This window comes from Malaclemys terrapin, chromosome 6, assembly GCF_027887155.1.
Source record: "Malaclemys terrapin pileata isolate rMalTer1 chromosome 6, rMalTer1.hap1, whole genome shotgun sequence".
NCBI classification, from domain to species: Eukaryota; Metazoa; Chordata; order Testudines; family Emydidae; genus Malaclemys; species Malaclemys terrapin.
In genome coordinates this window covers 111,781,290-111,803,079 of record NC_071510.1, presented here as the reverse complement: position 1 = coordinate 111,803,079, position 21,790 = coordinate 111,781,290, and the positions used below count along the sequence as shown (strand labels likewise).

General features: G+C 42.5%; 1 protein-coding gene across 4 annotated transcripts in view; it reads right to left on the bottom strand.

The window, feature by feature from the left end:
• Positions 1 to 21,790, bottom strand: part of PDZD2 (PDZ domain containing 2) — a 308,625-nt gene that overhangs the window by 223,848 nt on the left and 62,987 nt on the right. Inside the window, exon 1 of one of the 4 annotated variants that reach the window (XM_054031839.1) lies at positions 20,109 to 20,181. The exons of the other annotated variants lie outside the window; for them this stretch is intronic. The gene's annotated coding sequence lies outside the window, so the exon portion shown is untranslated. Of the gene's footprint in view, positions 1 to 20,108; positions 20,182 to 21,790 lie in introns of those variants that run through there. 4 annotated transcript variants of the gene reach the window in all.

Genomic DNA, 21,790 nt, shown 5'->3' with positions numbered 1-21,790 from the left:
GAAGACAGGAGGAGGGGAGCAAATACACTAGAGCTCTGCAAACTGTAGAAAGAGCTGGTCTTGCCAAGTGTGAAAGCCCTTGAGGACTTGGAAGCAAGCAATGACAGTTCAGCAGCTAGGAAAGCCAGAACATGACTCAAAGATATTTTCCCCACCAAGTGCCAGGCGGTGTTCATACAACCTTCACTGCTTTGGGAATCCCATGTTCTCTCTCTCTCTCTCGGCAGCTACTATATGACAAGTAAATATGGATCTGATTAAAAGCCTCAGCTCTGTCCAAACAGTTGCGAACATGCTATGACTGTACAAGGTGGGGGAGGGGGGAGATGACCTTTCTAAAGCCTAACAGAAGCATTGAAAAGGACATCAGTGACATACTGTGGAATTGAATCAACTGTACTGAGTGGGAAAGTGGGTGGCAGCTTCTATTACATCAAATCTAATCATGGGTGACGGGACTGAGAATCAGCCTATTTCTTCACTAGATTGTTCAGTCCCTTTCAGAGTTTCCCATACACATAATACATATTATAAAGTGGCTTCAGGAAATATGGAAAAACGTACTGGAGAAATGAAAGCACCAGAGAGAGAGAACAGTGCAGTGGTTAGGGTGCTAGCCTGCGATTTTGGAGATCTAGATCCAATTCCATGCTCTGCCACAACCTTCTGGTCTGACCCTGGGCAAGTCACTTAACCTCAGTTGCCTATATGTAAAATAGAGATTATACCACTTCCCTATCTCACAGGAGTGCTGCGGGGATAAATACACTAAAATATTGTAAGGCAGATACTATGGTAATGGAGGTCACATAAGTATGATGGAGACAGGACACACTGCAAGGAATAATCCTGCATTGATACAGGGAAGGACAAGATCCCACTAGGTCTTTTCTCATCTACAATTCTACTAAAATATGTAAAACTCATATTTTTGGTTATTGAGATGGACATTTCTGTTCCAGCTGATGACACTATTATTAGATGCATTATATCAAGTATAATATTGCTTTAAATGTTAGGGACAGCTGGAGATACCCACCCCTTCCCCACAAAATACTGAGAACATGCATTCTCTGCTCATCTGTTTGCCATTAGACAGAGAAACATGTTTTGATTTCCAGCTTTGTGCTTTTTGAATTATTTTGCTCCCAATGACAGGAAAACCCAGGTAACATACACCAAGTTTCTTCTATGCAGCTCTTTGAGGGTGCAGGGGGCCTGTGAGTTTCGCATGGTATTGCAGGTACCCTGCATTTCTGGCATTTTCTTTTTTAACATCTCCTCCAGGGAGGATCACATCAGCCGCTTTCTCAGGGGTACTGCAGAGAGCAGATGCAGTAGACGGAAAATGAGGCAGTAATGATCAGTGTAGGTCTGCTGCCCCTGCTGTAGGGTGGGAGATGTGCCTATGGTGAAGTGCAAGAGTGCCTCTCTCCCCCCTGCATCTTCCACAATGAAAGACACTGAAGAAGAGCTCTGGAAGGAGCAACACGCAGCCCTCTCCAACCAGAGACAGGATTGCCAGGTTGCCACCATGCACTGGGCTTTGGAGGAGGATCTAAGAGAGAAAAGGTGGGAACTTAGAAGACAGAGACTAGAAGAAACAAACATGTAAATAAGAAAGACAAAATTCAAGAGACAGGAAGAGAGAGAGACCCAGCTTGGATATGTGGAGTCAGAGGGCAGCTTATTTTGAAGGCACGGAGAGAAGTGACAATGCAAAACTAAGCTCTCATTCCTAAAATGGTCAAGTCGGCTATTGGGATGATATGCTGAACAAGACCCCAAAACACAAATTAAATCAGAGCTCTGCTCTTACTGGCTTGAATGAGACAGCTTCCTTTTATCTCACCTGGCACAGCTTCTCCCTACAGACCATGAGGGTCCTAGTTTGTATCTTGGCTGTTGCAAAGTTCATCACAGACCCACAAAGTTCAGTCCACAGAGGGGAAAATTCACAACTAGTTCTATTGTCTGAATATCAGTCAGAAAACAACAGTATCTTAACCCTGCTGCTCTGAGCTTTGTTTGTAAGGCACACTGCAAGGTTTTATAGGCTATGTTATAGCAATTTACAGATTACTAGATTGGTAACTTTGGTCTCCATGTTCTTTGTTCAATCCCATGATAAAATCATGATTATGCCAGATTTGTCAGCATGGCACTTTGTTTTTTAAAGAAAAATACTTTCTTTAAAAGGCAGACATTCCGATTTGATTTTGGAGCCCGAGCATTTAAAGCTTCTTTCTTTTTTGACATTTGTTTTGCAGAGTCCATGTAATTTCTTTCTTAAATAGTTTTAAATGTTTCAATTCTTTTTACAGAAAAAGGAAAACCAAAGCCAATAGCCGAGCCCCCATCATAAGAAACCCTATGATTAAAAAGTAGAGCTGGTCAAAAAATGAACTTCCATTCCACCGGATATTCCAAGATTTCAAAATTTGTTTTTGTTCTAAACTAGGACAAAAAGTTGAAATAAATAAATTTTAACAGAACTGAAAGATCTCCAAAAATATTGATTCAGAAATCTCAAAACATGTCATTTGGGGTTGGTTTGATAGTCATCTGTGTCCCTCAGAGCTGCTTTGGTACCTATATATAAAGTTTCAAAGCTGTATGAAGTCAATATTCAGTTGTAAACTTTTGAAAGATCAGCCATAGCATTTTGTTCAGAGTTACGAACCACCTCCATTCCCCGGGTGTTAGTAACTCTGAGATTCTACTGTCATTGGCTCCTGACCAGAGGGGGTGAAGCTAATCCATAACAATTAGACTAAAGAAGCTCAGTTGAGTTGGGAGATGAGAGAGGACACAGGTCTCTCTGGCTGAGAGAAGCCCAGGGTTAGGGCACACAGAGACTACAGGAGCCGCACACTAGAGGGACAGCATATGCTCTTGCAAGGGAAGCCCTAAGAAACAGTTTGTAAATAGAGGGGAAAAGACTTAAGTAGCTCAAGAGAGTAAGAGAATTATTCAGTTTCGTTTTGACTTGTTTACGATACCCCGGAAGGGGCCTGAAATTAGATGACTTGGCTGGAGGGTGAGCCACAGAAGACTGGGGCCAGAGGCAGGTGGCCAGCAGGCGGTGCTGAAGCTGAAGATAGCAGCAACATCCCACACTGACACCAGGGGGCACCCTGAGAGAGTGCATTACATCTTAAATGATGCACTATGTTTATGTGACTCCCATGATGCACTGTGCCAGTTCAACCAGATGGGAGAACATGATGCATCACAGGAGATGCAGTCTACACAAGAAGTTTGGCCCATAGTGGATGATAGGGGCATGAGGCACCCAAACTATAATTCCTATGAGGCACCATGCAACTCAGATGGCCATAGTCTGATATCAAACGGCCCCAAAATAAAATATTTTACTTGATTTTTTTTTTTTTAAAACAGGATAAAGATAAAAAAAATTCAGCAAAATAAAAAACTTTCTATGGAAAAAAAAACAACAGGATTTTTACAATTATAACCTGGGGAGAACTATTTGACCATTCTTTTTAAAATGTTTAATATCCCAGTTAATTTAATAAAAAAAAACAAAAAAAAAAACTTTCTGGGTTATGTCTGCACTAACTCTCCTTTTGGATTCTAACACTCTGGCAGACTCCAGCACTAGAGAGTCTTCTGGGGACCCAGATACTGCTCAGGGCCACATCCACAGTTCCTGCTGCACTGTGAAAATCTATTTGTCCATTTACATTTCAAAACTGTTCTTTTTACATTAAATATTAATTTTACTTCTCTAGACCTCACAAAAAATTAGGACACAAGCAAGGTTTTTAAAGCATCGAGAGAAAGATAAAAATAAAGCCAAGCATGCTTCCGAAGTATAAATGCAGCATTAAAAGACAAGGAAAATCAGATACTTGCTGGGATCTTTTTGGTCTATTTTCCTGCAATTATCATTGCATACCCTGAATTTCCCTGCAATTATCATTGCTTTCTTTTCCAGCTACCCCAAAAAAATTACTAAAATGCTCTATTTTAAGTATGTGTCCTAATTTTGAAGTGGCACATTTTTATAGGATATTAGCATCAAAATCGACATCTGCATGTTCCCTCGAGTCTTTCAGGAGGTGAAAAAATTATCTGTTAAATATTTTAAAATATGTTGTTTTATGCATCAGCTCTATGTGCTTCTTTCCAGAAAGCCTAGGTTCAATATGACATTTAGCGTGTGTGCACACATAATATAGATGTGTGTGCATGCTCATATATATTGTAGGTGTCTAAATTTGCACGTGTGTGAAATCTAAGCACTTTTGTGTGTGATATACACAAAAAACTATGTTAACATTATTTAGGTTGCAAAGTCAAACACTCAAAAGTTAAGAAATGCCAGAATTAACATTGCTGGTGCAATCTTAATTCAGCCCCCTTGTACATATGCATTATGATACAGTCTTTAATTACGTGATCATATACTATTTTTTCCACAGGATGCTGCCCTATGTAGTATACAGCATGGACAGTGCTCACTTAAGAAGAAACAATTTAATATTTTGTTCTATCCTCACTGTTTAATCTGTGACTCCAGGCGTTATTTCCTGCACACTATTCAAACTCTGCTCTGAAGACAGAATTATTCGTTTCCTTGGCACTCAGAACTATCATCCTTAGTATCTGAGTACTTCACAAACATGAATGAATGTATTTTCACAACACCCTTGTGAGATGAGGAAGTGGTATTATCCCTCTTGTACAGATGGGAACGGAGGCACAGAGAGATTACGTTCAGAAGTTTCCACTAATTTTATGGGGGTGGAATTTGAGATACCTAGGACCTGATTTTGTGAAGGACTCACATTTTTGTATCACACACACACACACACACACACACAATCTTAATTCTGGTATTTCCCAACTTCTGAGTGCTTGACTTTGAAATGTTAATGTTCTTTTAACATAGGGGTGCGTGGCAGGGGATATAGGAGAGAGAGAGAGAGATGCTATGTTGTGGATGAATTTGGGCCTTTTGAAAGTGAAAATATAATAGGATCGACTAGTTTCAGCTGCCACAGTATGAGCAGGCACTATATGAAGCTGCTTCACACAGCCCAACCAAGTAAACCCAATCCTGATGGGCAGCCCCCCTTATTAATTCATTCCATGTGCAGATTACCAGCCACGTGGAACTGTGGTGGTTTTTCAAGTGTCTAGTAGGGATCAGGATGAGACAAAAAAATCCATTTTCATTGGTGAGCCAGACACTCAGCTAGGCTAGCTATGGAGAAACGCTAGTTCATAACCCAAGGCACTGTGGGTGCAACCACGCATTAGACCCTTTCTGGGGACTGGTGAAACACTTTCACAAAAACCCTTACTATGCCACACCCCTCAGCACTTGCATCACATGATTCCACAGAGGTACACAGAGAACATTCTTGAGGGTTCTGCCTCAATAGTTCTAGGCTGGGGAGAAGCAAAAGTGTGGAAACTGAGACCCTCAATGCTGAAAACACTTGGTACTGTGCCCGATAACTCAAAACTTTACACTGAAAGCATTAAAGCTCAGCGCTCTTTAAAAGAGCAGGCAGAACTCCCAAGAAGCAGCCCTTTTCAACAACAAGCTGCAAGCCAAGAACTGGAAACATGCCTTCAAAGTAATACCCAGGGTGGAATTCACTTTTATCAGGTGGACAATTGCTAACTTCCCACCCACCCATGTCACTAGATCCCCAGACCTCAGCCCACCACCACCATTTTTGGATGTTGTGGTCAAGTTAGCTAGGCAAGAATCAAAACTTACCCTGTTCCAAAGTCTGGAATTTGTTTTATTAAGTCCTGGAGCAGTGCCCAAAGAGTACTACAAGTCTGAGCAGCAGCAGCTTTAAAGCCACTGAGGGGATTTGGATGCTAAATCCCCATTAATGTTAATAAGATGTGGGTGTCTAAATCCCTTAGGCAGTTTTACATATTGCACATGCACACCAACAAAATGGGGGGAGGTGATTTCTCAGTTAATTAGAGAAAATACTAAAATCAAATACATCTTCCACTTAACTTCAGTGGGCAGTCGTCGCTCCTCCTGAACATGAAAGTGGCCATTATTTTAATGTCAACAGAAGTGTGGTTCCGAAATGGCCTCTTCGACATCACGGAGAATCGAAACCACATTGAAGGTACAAATATTAATCTTTCTTTAGGTTTTGTGCAACTATTAACTTTTTAATTTATTAAAACTTAATCATGAAAACATTTTAATAAGTTAGGGGACTCAAGCTTTTGATCTGCCAGGGTTAGAAGCATTCTGATGGGTCAATATAATGACTAGTGCTCTTTTTCCAAGCAATTTTGCTGGATTTATGTTCAGAAGGAAAATAAAAATTGGGTCCCTATAACTGGACCTGCTGGCTTTACCTTTAGCATCCTCCCAAGAAGCCCTTAGGCAAGATACTCACTGTCAAGAAACTCAAAGATCTGGAAAAAAATCAAAGTGACTTCTTCCAGCCTTGGGGATCTGAATCTTATTTTGAGACAGCTGACCTCATTTCTGCTCATACGCACATAACTTTTTAATGTCAACTCTTCTTTGCATTAACATGTTTTTCTGTCTTGGGTGAAGAAGTGGAAATTAGCTCTTCTGTTTTCTCCATTTTAAACCACGACAGTTGCCTTCAAACTAGGGCTGGCTTCCCAGTTAGGTCAGAGTAAAATGCAATCTTCTCCCAATTTAAGCCCCTTTCTTGATCAACTCCAGGATTCTTAGAAGATCACAGAAGTGGAACAAGAGATACAGAGCTCAGGAAACATTTGCTAACTCCTAGAAAGGACAGTTTTACTCTCAAATACAAAAGCTGCTGCTTCTTTTTTTTAATGCTAACATTTGGCAACACCTGGTCTATCAGTTTTATTGGGTCATAAACCAGTATGCTGAGATTTGTGTTATTTAAATGCTCATCCACATCATAATTCTTCTCATAGACCCACAGATGCTTCAACAAACAAAAAACCTCAAAAACAAACAACCTCCCCTACCCCCCCCCCACACACACACACAGATTCACTTTGGGACCCTTGAAAAACACAAGCATGATGAACGAATCACAGTCCTACAAACCCCAAAGCTTTTTGTCTAATGAAAACTGTTATTGCTCTTTAATAAGTTCTTCAGCGTTTAAAAATAGCATTCCTCATTTCCTGCTCCATTGAACACCACCTTGACTTCAAGTCAAATTATTCACAACTTTTTCTACTCCAGCCCTGGGGGATAGAACTCTGGTGTTTTGGGGCTAAGTACTTCTCTGAACAGCTGTGAGGAGTGTTCTGAAGTGGGACAGCAACAGACGTCAAAGTTAATCCACCATTTTAATTTTTTCTACCATTTAACACAAATTGTTCTAGGATAACAACGAGCAAGGCAGAAAGCCAGTTTTGTTCTCAGAAGTAACTTATAGCCACAGGGCTAATTTGTGTTGGGAGTAATAGTCTAACAGGAGTCCACTGAAAAAGATTCATTTTACTACACAAGCAAGATGGGAGTAGAGAAGTTCTGACTTATTCCAAAACGCTACCGGATGCAAGATACTGAGGGGCAACATGCTCACCAATGAACAAAAGACAGAAGTGCCACCTCATCAGAACAAACTCACAATGGCTGATCACAAACCTTATCTAGCTGCTGGTTTTAAACACTGATGTTTTCATGGCTGTTATGTGCACTAGATCACAAATTCCCAACCAAGGAGCACATTTGACCTTCTGGGGGAGCGCAGTGAGCCTTCTCATTCACTCATGGAGTCAACACACATGGGGGAGGGGACAGGGTGATTCAAAAAAGGTGGAGAACCCCTGCACTAGACTAATGCTCTGATCTGCAGTGAACTCCACAAGGGCACAATGGTCTGCCTGCATGGAGTTCACTGCAGGATCAGGGCCCAAAACTGCTCCTATTATTAAATTAATCTACTATCAGAAATAAGTTGGAGTCACAATGTTCACTCCTGTGTAGAGGACCAGAACAAGGCCTATGCACCACTTACGTTCCATGTGACCTTATTGTGAGGATTTAGTATTACGTAGGCCTCGTGTTGTCCCACTCTGCACATGTGAATTTCAACCCATGGAGAATTAGCTGACTCTGAACTTCCCAAAAGTCTGGTTGGGGAAGAGGATGTCATATCTGGTGTTTCCTATAAGGTCCCATTTCTTATTTACATTTAACAAGGAGTACTGCTATGAAAAGATTTTCTATTCCTTTCTCTCTTCACACAGACATCCTTTTAAGATTTTCTTTTCATTCAGAGATGTAGCTGGTACAAGAAGAGTTGTGCTTACTCATATATAAAGAGAGTAATTAAATTGCATGCCTTCTTTCTGTAAAACTGAAAGTCGTTTTAACAAAGTATTAAAGAAAAATTGAAAGTTTGTACAATATTTTCTCCTCATAAGTTTCCTGACTGCCCTCCTGCCTCGAAATAATCTGACAGTGTTGGGCAACATCACTCATTGGAACTCATTCTTTGAAATGCTTTATCCTTGCATTGTATCCCATCACACAGCTGATACACAGCAGGTGACACTCCTGATCCATGGGGCCAGACCTGGCCCCACTGAAGACAATGGGAGTTTCGCCATTGTCTTCTAAAGGAGTCAGGATTTCATCCCTAGTGTTTGGGCTGGGACTGGAGGTTAGTTAGGCAGTTGAAAATTATGGAGTGGCCATTATCTCCTGTATTGTAAGGGGCACAACTATTCTATTGGGGCAGGGGACCTGTTTTGATGGTCCATCCTTGAGAGTTGATGAGACCAAAATTCTTCTAAAAGGCCTTGAGGGAAGATAGAATGGTCTGTCAGAGCGGCACGAGCAAGGATTTGGTAGGATGTTATAATAAACTTCCACCACCCACAGAGTACCCCTACACGCCATCTTCTCTGTTTTTGTCCTCACAGGTCACCTTACTTTACAGATGATTTACGACATATGCAACAGGAGGGAAAATAGCTACAGAACTAATTATGGGAGTCTTGGGCTGCAGTTGAATGCATGTCCTAGAGACTTTTTTGGATTGTAATAATGTGGATGTGCAGAAGATGGAAGTTCTTTGCCGCCAGCATCACACCTGTAAAACTCAATCAGCAGATTCGTTTGCAATAATGAGCAGTTTGGTTAACCCAAGCTGCTCTCACTGGGTACCTGATCGTGAAGAAAGTTTGGGTTACTTTGCAGATAAAAATCCAGCAGTTTCAGGGTGAGCTGTCTGATTCCACAGATACAGAGCAGTATCTGGAAGGGACTACAAACAGAGGAGAGATGAACAGAGGTGCAACAGGGAGAGATACACTTGTGGAATTTAGAAACAGGAAAGCTCCCCTTGCAGGGTTTTTACTTCAGTTTGCCCCAAAAGACAGTGAAATACCCCCAGAAATGGTTTTTAAAACTTGTCAGACGTGTTCAGCCCAAAAGTCACTTTAAACATTACAAAACCAAATAAAGAAAAGGGGATTACTTGGCCAAAATATCCAGGAGAGACCATGAGCAGACCCTGCTTCTTCTAGGTCTCTCCTATCTGTGGAAAGGGTTAAGAATATAGACTTCCCTTATTTCCCAGCACACCTCACCCACACTAGGGCTACCACTGATCCAGACAGGAAACCTCTATAGAATAAATGGGAGTTTCGCATAAAAATTTAAGGCAGGACTTGGCTTGATTTTTAGACTTTTTACATCTCTTATCTTAGGGCTGATGTTTTACTGGGGTTATATCTTTAATATGTGATGGGCACTTGCTTTGGAAGAAGTTGGAATGGTGTATTTGACATTTTTGCTTTAGCTTTAGATTTGTGTGTCTTTTGATAATTTGATATATTGTGAGGATAGGGGAAATTTCTGTCTATGTTATAAAAGCAATCAGAAGCGACAGTCACAGGCACTTAGTTATAAAACTGACCTTTTACAGTGTCTGGATGTGTATATATACACATATAAGAGAAAGAGCAGGAATGAACAATCTAAGGGGAAAAAACTGCCTAAACGCCAAAAGAAAAGCAGTTTTAAAATGTGGATGCAACAAGGCTACAAAGATTTTACTTTAATAGAAGCTATTTCCTAAGCAGGATTATTTTAATTACTACAAGCATGTTAAACTCCTTAAGAAAACAACATGCTGCCTAACCTCCTACACCACCATTGACTTGATCTTATTATGTATTCTACACAAGTTGGATTACAGCCACAAAGTGTTTTTGCACTGCCTTTAGGAAAGCTTTCCAAAATCATCATAATCCATAAACACCAACAATATATGTGTGTCTCTTGTGCCAAGGAACAGACCTGATTTAATAGACTCCCAATTCAGTTAATAAAGAGTTGGATGGCAACATTCACCCATAAATTTTAACCCTTCCGCCATGTGTCATGTTATTCCCCTCACCCCCGCCATTAACTACACATATAGTTATTAAATTACCGTGTGTTTATAATTACTGTGTTTTCCATGAATGAATACTATTTATCAGATGTCCTAATAAACAGTGCTCATTCATTCATGGAATGGGATTACATAGTATGTACGGAGGGCAGCTAGCATCTTAATAGCGTAACAGCAGTCAATGGAAGCAGTAGAACTCATGTCCTGCCCAGCAGAAAATACAGGATCAGAACATACAGAGTTCCTGCTTTGAGCATTCAAGACTGAAAGATACCCCACTGACTGACTACACATCAGAGCCAATGGAGGACACCCTCCATATTAAGACAGACTCATAGGTAAAAGTGTCTATAGGTCTGATAGGTAACAATGTACATTTTTGCTACAACTTTAAAAGTCAGATCAAAGTGCCATTAAATACCAGTGACCTGAAGAAGATCTCTGTATAAGCTCAAAAGCTCATCTCCGTCACCAACAGAAGATATTACTGTGATGGGTTCCTCCCAGAGTGCCACCTGGAACTGGGGTACCACTGAGCCCGCCTGACCCACAGCTTGGACTCCCTTTGCACTATACTGCTCTGACAGGCCCTCAAGCCCCCTCTAGCACACATACAGGTAGGGACAGACCCAGCCGCAGCTTCACACACAGATGCTGAGATCAGCTCTTCATGGGAAGGCTCAGTGAAGGCACCTCCCGGTTGCTAAGGCACGCACCCCTCTCTGGAGTGTAAACCCAAAATTATACTGTCTTGCACTGCACAGGGAACTGTCCAGAGTAAGCTCATAAAATTCACCCCCTCCCTCACTGTGGAGAGAGATATGCAATAGCTTTCTGCCCCAAGTTATAATTTCCACACACTGGCTGTAGACAAACAAACAAAAACAAATTTATTAACTACCAAAGATAGATTTTAAGTGATTATAAGTAAGGTTGCGAATCATTCACAGAGGTCATGGCTTCCATGACTTTCCGTGACCTCCGTCAATTTTGCAGTGCTGGTACAGCTGACCACAGGACCACCTCAGTAGCTGAGGAAGCTGCACTGGCTACTGCTCTGGCAGCCCCACTCAGCTGGTCCCTGGCGCTGCCCTGGAGCAACAGTCCGGGACCAGCGGCAGTGGCGGTGTGGCTCCGGGCTGTCCCCCGCCTGGACCAGCAGTGGTGGCGGCAGCAGGGGCATGGCTGCCCCCCACCCGGAGCAGCAGTGGCAGCAGGGCCACAGGCCGTCCCCCACCCAGACCGGCGGTGGCAGCGGGGGGGGGGCCAGGCTGCTCCCCGCCAGCAGAAGCGTTACCCCATGCTGGATTTCCCCCTCCCAGCAGCAGTCTATCAAAGCAAATTACCTTGGTAAATAAACAAAACCGCAAACTGAACTTAACACAATAGATAGGTAGGATATGAATTAGCAAATTCTCAACCTGAGTGACAAACAGGCAGGCAAATTCTTAAGGCACAAGTTGCCTTGGCTTTCCCAGGTTTTCATACACAGGCTAAAAATCCCTCTAACCTGGGACCATCACTTCCCACAGTTCAGTCCTTGCCCCTCAGGTGTTTCCAGGTATGGTGTTGTAGGAAGAGTGAGGTACCATCATGATGTCATTGTCCCCTTTTTATATCTTCTTCCCACCTCCTGGAAAGCTCTTTTGCTGTGACCCAGGCCAAACAGTTCCCATTGCGTAGTGCTATCACTGAGCAGTTTCTATGATACACAGTTCCTGGGATAATCCCTGTGCTTGTGTGCATTTCCTCAATAAGTCATTAACATTGTTTGGCTTTTTTACTGTTGTACCTGAAAGGCTGCCTGTGGGTGTTTTCAACCTTACAACATGTTTCAGTAACACATACATAGCCAAACTTCACATACGATGGAGGCACACACAATCCAACGAGATATTAATGTCTAGCAGATCAAGACTTTTAGAATGATACCTCACAAGGCATACTTTGTAGAACACATATCCTAATTACATGACAGTGGTGAATACGGATGTGCTACGGTGTCACAATTACCTCACCCACCTGGTCTCTCTACTGTCCTGGGACCGACACAGCTACAACACCACTGTATAGTGCCTCTTTCGGTTTGGAAATAGTCTACCTAGGTGTGAGGGTAGATGGTGAAAGGAAAAGGCCAAGAGATGGGTTCTTCTACAGAACCAGTTCAACAATTCCGTGAGCACCAACACCTAATAGTCAGAAGTGGAGACAAAAGTCAGATCCCTCTGCTTCCAGGCCTCTATAACTTGAGCTGAAGGTGTTTGAAGCTTCTTTAGCTGTAGCAGCATTAGGGCTCAATACACACAGGTAGGTTTGACATTCTATTCATTAGCCGGCAGTGAGGACACTCACCTTAGCCAGAATGTTACCACAGTGCATTATAAGTTTTAAGCAAAGAACTATTTCTCAAGAGCAGAGCTAGTGTGTGTGACATGATGCCCCCAACTGACCAGCCAAGGGTTACCACATCACAAACTGGCCCTACACCTGACGCTAATCAAGGCTCTGAAACAGGGCTATATATTTCTGCTGCTGTACTAGAGGGGGCGTTGTGTCTTTTATTGCTCCAGTTCTATATCTGACAACCTGTAGGTGGACTGCTGCACGCATGGTGAGCCCTGTATGAAGCTCAGCAGTTCGCCTGTGCATTGTCAATTGCAGGATCTGAGCCTAAGACTGTAGATGCTCATTTGTGTAGCAATCTCCGAAAACCAAGAAGAGGGGAGGAAATGTCAAATATATTTAAAGGCCACTAGTGCACCCGTTCCTTTTAGAATAAATTTTGGTCACAGAAAGGTCATCATGCCCATCAATGACATTTTTGCCCGCTTAATGCATTGCAAAGTACCCCTGAGGCTCAGTGACAATGCAGGATGCTGCAGTGTGAGATATTCCATACAGATACAGAATGATCCTTGTGTCTTTTGCTACTGCATGAAACAGTTTCTTCTTTTAATCTCATTTTAGAATCATCTTTAAATTCTAATTTGAATTCCCCTCATGGCTAGACAGAAGCACCACTCTCTCTCGCAAATTGTGTTAAGAAGTTTTAATCTAAAATCTTTCACAGCAGTTTAAAATCAGCATTTCACCGTGATGCTCACTGAACAGCCTGCAACTCAAGAGCAATGACCCAAATAACTTACTATTTTATGGCTTCTTAGTTTGTCTCTTAGCTATCATTCTGCATTTCCATCCATGGTCCTCCACATTCCCATCTCCTCCATTTGTAATGCCAACTTTAACATCTAGAAATATTTTCTTTTGTCCTCCAGTTATAGGAGTCTTTTAAACATTTCCCCTGCTATGTATTAAATGGTGCAGAAGTCAATATGGTTACCTTTAATTTATGGCACTTCCTCGTGCATGAGCTCCACTATCAACAACCTCAGCAGGAATATGCACAGTTTTGCAAGAAGTATGTGTTTTCTGGTTGTTTACCTGCACAGTCAGGGGACTGAGGGGAAGAGAGGGAAATCAGACCTACTTTGATTTTTTAAAATCCCAAAATAGAAAGATGGAATAAAAATATTAGAGATTGGCCTGAATCACATAATTTGGACCCAGATTTCAAAAGCTTTTTGGATTGGGGCATTTATTTAGAGCCTGTTAAATGTTTCTAAGATTACACTGGAGGAGATGACAAGACTGTAGCATATATAATTTTAAGGAATACAAATAAGGTTAAAGCCACATGACTATATAAGATGGCAACAGGCTCAAAATGAAGGGACACAATAATACTTTATTTCAGCTGGTAACTGGCACCATCCACTATATTTAAGGTTGCAAATCAATTTGCATTATAATCCTCTGGTTTTGTATGCTCATCACTTTTCATATTTGGTCTCTATGGATTTTTCTTTGGTGAGGAAGAGGAGTTTGAACAACATCCTTTCAACTATTGTTGCATTGTGGTGAAGGTGAGTTGGGGGGAGAAATGGCATTTTCTAGTTGTGGAGGAAAAAATTATAACCATAGTTCATTTGAACAGGACTACAGCAAAAACTGCTGGAATTTGATATTGGGCACAATATAGGCCTCACTGAGGACCAGTGCCATTGCATGTTGGAGCGGTGGGGGAAGAAAAGAATAGAGAAAATGGAGATTTTAGCAGATCCTAATGAAGTCCTGCCTTTTTGTGACATCACTGGCCTCACCATCTGTTTGGTCAGAGGCAGGGCTACAGTCTCTGCTCTCAAGCTGCTACTAGAACAAAGTTGCATAACGAAGATTAAGAGTTCCACTGAAATACATAGTAAAACCCTCCAAAACACGAACAAACAAAACGAAAACCAATCTGAGCACCAAGAATAGGAGAAAAATCACAAACATGAAAAAGTTGTTGATTACTTAATTTTAAGAGATCGCTGCCATACAAACTCAAAGTATTCATTTAAAAAAAATTCCTTTGTAAAGATGGAGCTCCCACAGTGTAAACAGGTGCACTGTTATCCCAACCTTGCACAAACCAAACCTTGTCAAATGAAACCATAATAGCAGCATAGATGGAAACTCACTCCTTCCCCATCCCAGGGCTCCTTGGTGGTGGGAAATTCAAACCCCAGTGCTGATCACTTAGATTCTAACATTATTAAACAATTATTTTTCCGCTCTCTAACTAAAATTAAGAAAAAAGCGGGTGAAAGGAGAAATCAGGAAATGCAAAAGTTAAGAGTATGGCAGCAAAATTAGCTTGGCCATATTGCACATATGCTGTTTTTTTCTGTTCCTTGTTATTTTGGTAATATGTTAAATGTGTATATGCCAGAAAACATACACTGAAATATATAGGTTGTGGAATGCAGCCAAGTTAGTGTTGCTTTTGGAACCTTATCACATTGACAGTTCCTTTCTTTACATTTAATAATACACAATAGTGCCTCTCTTTTTAGAATCTCAAAGGAGTTTTATAAAATAGTAGTCAAATCTCCACAACCATCACGAAATACATATTGTGCTGGACGCTGGGGTAAATGGAGGTCCAAAGCGATTCAGTGACTTCTCCATGGTTAATAAATCAGTTACAGAGTCAGGAACAGGTTCCAGGAGTTTCTGATTGCTAATGACCTGCTTTGAATCACACAAATGGAAGCTAGAACAACACTGAAATTCAAGACCAACTGTTTTATGCACAGACTAATTATCTGTAGAGGAGATTACCAAAGGCAGCACCAGAAGATGCAACTGCAAACACATTTTATTTTTAATAATAAAGTGAGAGTTAGAAAGATGCCTAGTGGAAGAGAAAGCATGACAGGGCACACATGCTAGACAGATGTGCTCCAAGTTCTCCCTTCCTGTTAAAAGGAGTGACGTTTTGCTGTATGAGGGATGTCAGTTTGGTTCAAGTTCTGTTGGCTAAGCAAACCTTGAGTGTATTTTTGTTCTCCTCTCCGTTATGTAACTGCTCCTCTCGATATATACTCAAGGGTCAGTGTGAGGTTAGATTGCATCTTTCTGGAAAAGTGATATGAACAAGGCTGATTGAAATATTGCTCTGTTCAGATGTTTATTATTTATTTATTTCTGTGCTTGGAGTTCAGAGAGTCCAAATGGGGCAAAACCCCACAATGCAGATAGCTTAGCTCAGATTCTCATCAGTTAGGTTAGCAGTCTATTCAGATGACTTGCTGACAAGCCCACATTTAAAAAAGGAGACAGAGTTCCAAAGTCGTCTATACCATTTGGATGTCTACATGCCATTAATTTGAATAGGGTTTGGGATTCTAATTCTTTAGCTTTGAAAAAAAATCACAACCTTAGCGTATTTTTGTGATGTGTATTAGAGAGGAAGGATAGCCCAGTGAACTAGCCTACGACTGCATGGGACCAATTCCCTGCTCCACCTTAGGCAAGTCACTTAGCCTCTCGGTGCCTCCGTTCCCCATCTTTAAAATAGGGATAACATTTCCTGACCTCACATTAATGAATATCCTTGTAACATCAAAGACTGTGAGATGTTCGGCTATGCAGGGGAAGCCATATAAGTACCTTAGGGTTTGTCTACACAGACAGCCATAAAAGTACCTTAGGGTTTGTCTGCTTAGGGGGAGAAACACATGGCAGCTCTGCTTGAGCTAGTGTGCTTTAAAAATAGCAGTCTGGCCGTGGCAGCTCAGGCTAACTGCCTGAATACAAGCCCACCCCATCCCCCTACATACACATTCAGGCAGTTAGCCCGTACTGCGACAGCCATGCGACTTTTAACCCACAAGCAGATCTAACCCATGTCTGTCTACTTCCCTGTGCTAGGAATCACACTGACAGCTGCTGTACAAGGTGCTGTACAGACAGAGGTAGAAGCAGTTCTTGCCCCAGAGAGTTTGCCATTATAGACGTATACAAGCACACTTCAGATCTAGCAGGAGTCCATGTGATGAAGCCTATACAGAAGTGAGAATCAGATTTGGGAAGGTAAGCGATACCTTGTAATTGTTCTGCAGTAGCTATAGCACTGAAGTTAGCAGACAGTAGCTGTTTTTTGATGCCAGGGTTGTTTTTTGATGCCCTCTCACTTTCCAAACGTAATTACCCAGGCCGTGTGCAAAGTTAATTAGCTACTTCTCTTCACATCAAAGCGTTAACCAGATTTGTATGGGTAACTGCCTGGACACTGAAGGAAAATATACCCCTGAGTTAGGAAACCCGCTCTTCAAAGATTATTGGACTGAACCCACAGATGGACTGGAACTCTATGCTCTTGGGGGCAGGGAGAGCAGATGCTTTTCACCATATTTCTGAGCCCTTCAGTTTTGGGAGTGGGATTTGGCCCCTCTCATAGCTTAGAGTAGCCTGCTTTAAATGGCAGCAGCATTTACCAGCCCCATAATGTCCACCTCCCCCTCCAATTGCATGCCTCTATGGCGGGGGATCAGCAAGGGTGACAGAGAACAGGCGAGGCTGGCTCAACACCTATTGAGGATTGCTGAACAAAAGGGAACCTGAGCAGCCGATTTGGGGCAGCCGTAAGTATATTTTGTGCTACCAGAATGCAAAGGTGACTTGATGTGAGCCCGAATCTGGACGGTTATCTATACTTAGACAATAAGTGATAGTTAGTGAGCCCTGGGGCCTCCCTTCCCTCAGAAACCTGCTTCTATCAAGAAAGAACCAGACCCCAGCATCTATACTGGACAAGGAAATTGAGGGAGTGGATGTGAGGGAGGCCAGGGGGAACTGGCCAGGGCCTGGAAAGGAGGCAGTAGGTGAGGGGTATCAATGACATGCAGATGTTACCGGTCAGAACAAATAGGGGAAAGGGGAGAATGCTGTTTGAAATGGGGTCACAAGGGTTACTTTTTGAGGAGAACAAAGCTAGACAGAGTCCTGGCGTTTGGGTGGGAAAATAGGAAATCATTGCTGGCTAGGGGAAAGGGAGTAGGAAGTGCAGCCTGGGTGTAAATTTAAGCATGAAGTCAAGAGGAAACAGGAAGAATTAATTAGGAGTGACATAATTCATTTAGACTCTTCACATCTCTGAATACACAGCAGCTGTTCCACTCTATCAGCCACTCCTCCTTTGGGGGGGGGGGGGGGAGAAGAGAGAGAGAGAGAGAGTGTGTGTGCGTCTGTCTCTCTCTCTCTCTCTCTCTCTTCCAGAGCAGAATTTGAGCTGGTTCACACAGAAACTGGCAAATACCAAGCAACAAAAAAGCCAAGGCTCTCGAGAAAGGGGAAAGATTTTCAGAGGCACAGGGGCAGTTGGGATTACCCTATGCACCTTTGGAAATATCCTGAGGTCTCCAAACTCCTCACCTCCACATGCACATTGGGTGTTTAGGCACCTCACGTCCTGTGCACATAAGGAAAGGCAGGATTTTGCACAAGCAGGCAGGAGTGTGAGGAAATTTCACATTGGTGAGAGCCACTGATAATCTGGGCCAACTGCTTCCCGCTTCACAAACGTTACTGATATAAGCCACTAAAGAAAACAATTGATTTGAAGCGTGATTTCAGTTTGACATTTCTAAAGGGGAGTGAGTAGACCAGCTACATAATGATCTTTGGGTTGATAGTGTCCCTTTTATTAGCACTCTGGATCGGTTAGGTTTAACCTTAGAGCCGATGGGAAAGGAATGCTCATACAAAAGCTCCGAGCACCCTGACAATAGTTACACTTACAGCAGCACTCTCTCAGCAGCCTAAATACTGACATATGTAGTTAGTCTGAAATCATCAAATGGAAATATCAGCGTTACAAGTCTAGCTACACCTCTGCCTGCTTTCTGGTCTCTCTAAGAGCCCCCACCCGAGTTCTAGACCAAGACCCAGGCACACTATCCTGTGTGTCAATCGCAGGTCCAACAGGATTACAGGCACCTGTGACCCACGATACAGTCACTATCACAGGGGGCCCCTCCCCAGATCACACCCCCTTGTGGCACAGCGTGGTTTCGCAAGCATCCCACCCTCAGCTCCTTCAGGCTTCTTGCAATAATTTGCTCACGTGCCAGAAGAGATTTTATTCATTAAATCTTTTCAGAACACAGGGATGTGCTGGCCATGGCTTCCCGCCGCCCCCATTGGCCCAGGACGGCAAACCGCAGCCAGTGGGGGCCGCGATTGGCCAAACCTGCCACATCAGCAGGTAAATAAACTGGCCCGGCCCGCCAGGGTGCTTACCCTGGCGAGCCGCGTGCCAAACGTTGCCGACCTCTGTTCTAGCCAAACCCAAATCCTCCTCTGAGTCTGTCTCTCTCAATCTGGTTGTCTCTGCCTGAGCCTACCCTGTTCAAACCACCTCCTTCCAGTCCGCAGGAGAATCCAACAGGCCTTCTCCAGGAGAATACCCCAATGATGGCTACTCCAATGCTTGGGCAGTTAGTCCCATACAGTCAGTCTCAATGGGTTGTATTCGCCAGCCTGATGGCTGTCTCCCCCTGTGGGTGAAGGTGCTGAAGCGGTCTGATCCCCTTTGTTAGTCTAACACACCAACTTACAAGTCAAGCACATAAATTGCCATTTGAGATACAAATCGAAACACATAATTGATGCAGACATGTATGGTCAGATTTCATCTCAGGAGACAAGTGATTATCCCAGCCAGCTAACAACAGAAATGTAAAAACTCCAGAAAAGCCTCTCGACCCCAAGTCACACCCAGGAATACATCCACATCCTGACCCTACACACCTCATTAAACAAAGAGCTTTTGCAGCATGACCAGAATGGGGGGAAGTCATGGCCAGACTCCCACAGCCAGGACCAAGAATGCCCCATCCCCTTTTTATGATGAGAGAATCTTCTGACTGCAGCTAGGGCAATACGTCAGGTAGACAGTTCCGAGGCCAATTAGGACTTTAGAGGTCATCAGTAGAGCTGGACAAAATTTTTCAGTTGAATAATACATTTGCCGAAAAATTTAGTTTTGAAGGTGACCAAAATTATCTGCGAATTCAGGTTGAATTTGGCAAATAGTTTCGGCCAAATGCAATTTTTTTGGACATTTTCAAAACAGTTCCATTCTCAAGTTACATTTTCATTTAAAAAATGTAGGTAGATTTATTTTTTTAAAATGTTTAAAGGGTTAAAAACCACCCAAAAACTGAACTAAATGAAAAACTGGAAAAAAAATTGTTTTGGGTGAAATGAAACATTTTGGCAGGAAACATTTTTTTAAAAAAATCAGTTTTGGTTTAAAATTAACTGATTTTTTTGGTTTGCGCACTGATTAAAAAAAATCATTTATTTACTCAGCTCTAGTCATAACCATCACTTTAAACTCACCCAGAAGACCAATAGGCAGCCACTGCAGACTTCAGAACACTGGTGCCATATTCTCCCAGAAACATGAACTGCTCCATAGCTATCTGCTACTTTCTATCCCAACTTCAGTCTCCAAAGGATTTTAAGGTGTAGCCGCATGGAGAGCACACTGCAATAGTCTAACCCAGAGGTGATGGAGACATGGACAACACTGACAAGGTCCACTGTAGTGCGAGGCAGTATTAACTGACCTCCACCACCACCTTCTATGAAGGCAGAGAAAGATCTGAGGGAAACAATCCAGACCAGAGTAGTGGATCTTGGGATTTGTCCTTCCAAGAATGGTGATCAGTCACAAGCAGCTGGGGAAAAATACAGCATAAATGAGCGGCTGCCTACTATAGACTTTGCACCACTACATACCAGCAAGCCAACATTTCTTATGTTTGTTCAGAGGGTGTAGCCTGGGAAACCAGAAAAAGACGACTTGAGGCAGCAATCAATCTGGTTGTAGCCCTGTATTAAACTTGTAATTAACTACAGCCATGTATAACTTAAAGACAGGATACCCCACACCACATCATACAGCGCAAACAGCCTTCCATGTGGTTCAGATTGAGCTTTTTATATACCAAATAAACACGAGTTTCTGTTGAATAGGATGACTCGAGCAACTACAATGTTAAATGTAGTGCATAATAATGTTTGGGGAAATGTTACCATTTGCTTTTGCACACACGCACACACACAAAGCACCAAGATGCATGTTTAAATTACATCCAAATATTTTGTTTGAAACATATTGAAAGCTGTGATTCTGTACACGGATTCCAAAATTCTCCTCTCTTCCCTGGTGACTGATATCAGTGGGATGGGAGGTGCCCATAGGGAGAACAGAATGTGGGACCTGAGACCTGCTACGGGAGTCCAAGAGCAGAATTTTATCCTAAAGCTGGTGTTTTTGCATCTTTTCATAACATATTTGAAAGAAAAAGAACATTTTTTTAAAAAACATGTAGGGCCAAAGCCTCAGCTGATGTAAAACAGAATAGCTTCATTGAAGTCAATGGAGGCAAAACAAGGAGTCAGCAGCACTTTATTTCAACAGCTGTTGGATACAAATGCCCCTGTTTGCACAAGTGGGACCGTCATTTTCAACCCCTGCTGCATGAAAGGAGGTTTGAGGGAGAGGGCGAGGGAGGGCCGATGTGCTTCACCACCAAATATGGCAACTCTCAGTACAGATCCAGCCAACAGATATTACAATGGCTGAAAGGAGTCTAAGGGGAAAAAATGGGTGGCCAGCCTGTTACACAGGAGGCAGAGACATGGTGCTGCCATATGTCTTCTGCACGCACTGAAGACTGAACTATTGCGCATGCTGTTAGTACTGATGATGCACTGTTGAAAATTCTTCCACCAAATCAAAGCATAGGGTTGGCTTTCCTGGTCTCCAGCAGAGTTCTCCCACTCTCTGGACACTGCTGTGGTATACTGAGGATTGTATTGGAATTGCAAGCTATCACTTTAAGACTTAGGGTGACCAGACAGCAAGCGTGAAAAATCAGGACAGGGGGTGGGGGGTAATAAGAGCCTATATAAGAAAAAGACCCCAAAATAGGGACTGTCCCTATAAAATTGGGACATCTGGTCACCCTATTAAGAGTGGAGACCTGGGGGATAGGGAGGAGGTATGTTATCCT